Genomic DNA, 3,313 nt, shown 5'->3' on the forward strand with positions numbered 1-3,313 from the left:
AAATAAAAAGGAGTCCACATTCTGGAAAGCTAAAAGTTCTCTTATGGACAGCCCTATTTGTTCAATATCCCTGATTGAGTCACATCACAGTGGTGACATCACGATGGGACCTCAGGCATGAGAAAGATCACACAGCAAGAAAGGGACTCAGAAGGACTTAGGCACTCTCTGTTAGAATGGCCCAGTTTTGTGGAATTTTAATCTTCTCTAAGGGTAATCCCAACACCAAGAGTGGCCTAGCCTTCCCCTGCTAGACCCCACTGTGCAATTCTTACCACCAAAGACATCCACACTGAAAGGCAGGCTTTCAACAGCTGAACCAGGACAAGAAAACTACATCCAAACTCCAGAGAGCACCAACAGAGAAAACAGACTTCTTCACAGGTCAGAGCCCTTGCCCCAACTCCACACTGATCCGGAGTCAGTTGGAATTTGTTATTACCTACTTTAGAAAATCCAGGCTGATCATTGTAGTTACAGGTTTGAACAAATCTAGACAAAATCTAATGTAGGTCCCTTAGAGCACAGGTTGGTAATCTAGGGTAATTTATGCAAAATGTGTTGCATAAATTCTGTGATCCTAGAGTAGCTGAAGTGAACCGAAGCACTTTTTATGACACATGAAAAAGACGTGAAATTCAGATTTCTGCTTGAATCAAAAATGTATTGGAATAGCCACTCATTTATGTATCTTTTGATGATTTCTAATCTTAAGGTTTTGCCCTGTAACAAAGTATCAACATGAAGTGACTGTGACAGCCCTACATATGGTCACAGTGATAAAGTCACAGCTTGGAAGCATTCTCAATACTTATTTTCATGGACACTGTCTTTGTCCACTTATGCCACTCCCTCCCAAGTGCTAGGATTATAGGTTTGCCCCATCAATAGACTTTCTTTAAAAAGGCTATTCCCACTATCACAGAATTCACTGTTCCCTCTGTTCCTGTGAGAAAGTCATGCCTCATGCAGCCTCACCACTGAACACTAATGCACTAAGGATTGATTTTTCTCAACAGACTCCATTGTGGGGAGCACATTAAAACCGTAGCACCTATCAGTGCATTCTATTGAACTTGTTACTGTGTACTTTCCATGTAAAAACAGGACAAACAACAAAGAAAGTGAATAGAAAACTAGACTGTAAACTAGACTTGAATTATCCCTCTTCTAAGGTACAATGGAAAATAGAGCATTTGTTAACTAAGCTGAAAAATGTTTTTATAAACTTTAATATATTCCTGCTGTGATAAAATAATAGAGTAGATAGTCACTGAACGAGACTAAAGGTCACATTCTGCATAATATACAATGTTCTCAATGAGTTATAAAATTTAGAGATGTAATTCTACTGGGTATAATTTATCCCGATGAAGCTTCAACTAAATTAACTTTCTAAGTGGTTCAATTGTTAAGCAAGTGTGTGACTAGGAATGTCCCCCACGGGTTCATTATTTGAGCACTTGGTCACCAGCTGGTGGCACTGTTTAGGAAGTCCATGGAACTCTTTAGGCATGGGGACTGGCTGGTAAATCAAGGGCCATAGGGCGGGGGCTTATGGTTCTAATCAACATTGCTTGCTGACCTGCTGGCATTGAACAGGCCAATGCTGCAAATCTGTACTATCCCTGAGAGAAGTCCCACAGCCAAACTGCAGCCATGGAAGTGGGAGCCCAGTAGATCCCTCCTCCTGATAGCTGCATCTTCTAGATATTTGGTGGCAGGAACAAGAAAAATAAAAGCACAGAAGAAAATCTATCTACCGTGTGTGACCAAATTAAATTATATTTAATTACAGTAGCCAAAAATAGAGTGCTCAGAGAAAGTAAACCTCACTTAGATAATTAGACTCCTGATGAGAATAGTTCCCTGGGAAGTTAAGAAGAAAAAAAAGTAAAAGTAAGACATAAGCAATTAATTGCCCATGCTTTCTTTGGCTCTTGATGGGTCGCTGGCGTTACCAATACTGTTTGTACTGTTTGGTTATTGTTTGTCTTAGTTAGGGTTACTTTTGGTGTGATGAAACACTATGACCAAAAGCAAAGAATGGGTTTTAAGCATTGTATTATATGACATCAAAAATAACACATTTGAAAAGTATAATATGTTTGTAAAATTCTAACCCACATCATCAGATAATTCTTTTTGTGTATAAAAATACCTTCAGAATACTATGAAGGTATTACCAAAAGATAATTTTCTTTTAAAGATTTTTAAAGATGTATTTGACTTACAGTTCCATATTGCTGTTCATCATTGAAAGAAGTCAGGACAGGAACTCAAACAAGGCTGGAACTTGGAGGCAGAGCAGAAGCAGGGGCCATGGAGAGGGGCTGCTAACTGGTGGACTCATGGTTTGCTCAGGCTGCTTTCTTATAGAACTTAGTACCACCACCCTAGGGATGGCACTGCCCACAGTGGGCTGGGCTCTCTCCCATCAACCACCAACTAAGAAAACGGCCTCTATGCTTTCTGGAGACAGATCTTGTGGAGGCATTTTCTTAATTGAGGTTTTTCTCCTCTCACATAACACCAGCTTTTGTCACATTAAGATGACATAAAACCACCCAGCACATTGCTCCTTGGGAATGTAATACTGAATGTCTTAAGAGATTGAAAAATCAGCCCCTATGAACCTTCTGATCAATACTACAGTCAAAAACACTCTGAAACTTGAGAATGCTTGCAGTCTGTACTACTTGAAGTAGAACATGCTAAGATATGTATAACATGAGGTCAATATATACAAAGCAAAATAAGATGAATTATCCAAGAGAGCTGACTCAGCAGACATAGGAGACTGGGCAGGGTCCTGATGACCTGATCTCTATGCCTGGATCCCATAAGGTGTCAGGAGAGAACCAAACCCTGGGAAGTGTCCTCTGACCTTCATATGACCCCTGTGGCACATGCATGCAGATTATTCCCGATTTGTAAAATCAAAAGAATGTTTACACTAAGACTAAAATGGTACCCAATACTTTTTTTCCCCTAATTTTCATTGCCTTAGGACAAACGAAAGCAATAAAACGAAGCTATCCTAGTACTCACAGGGTTCCTACCCATGGAGTGTGACCAGTTTAAAGAGAAAAACAGCAAGTTTGATGCATTGATGCTCTTGGTTCAGAAGTAAAGGTCACTGATTTTATTAAATTTTGGTTTTTTTTAATTTATTTTTTATTAGGTATTTTCCTCATTTACATTTTCAATGCTATCCCAAAAGTCCCCCATACCCACCCACCCCCAATCCCCTACCCACCCACTCCCCCTTTTTGGCCCTGGGGTTCCCCTGTACTGGGGCATATAAAGTTTG

This window comes from Mus caroli, chromosome 5 (assembly GCF_900094665.2).
Source record: "Mus caroli chromosome 5, CAROLI_EIJ_v1.1, whole genome shotgun sequence".
Lineage (NCBI taxonomy): Eukaryota > Metazoa > Chordata > Mammalia > Rodentia > Muridae > Mus > Mus caroli.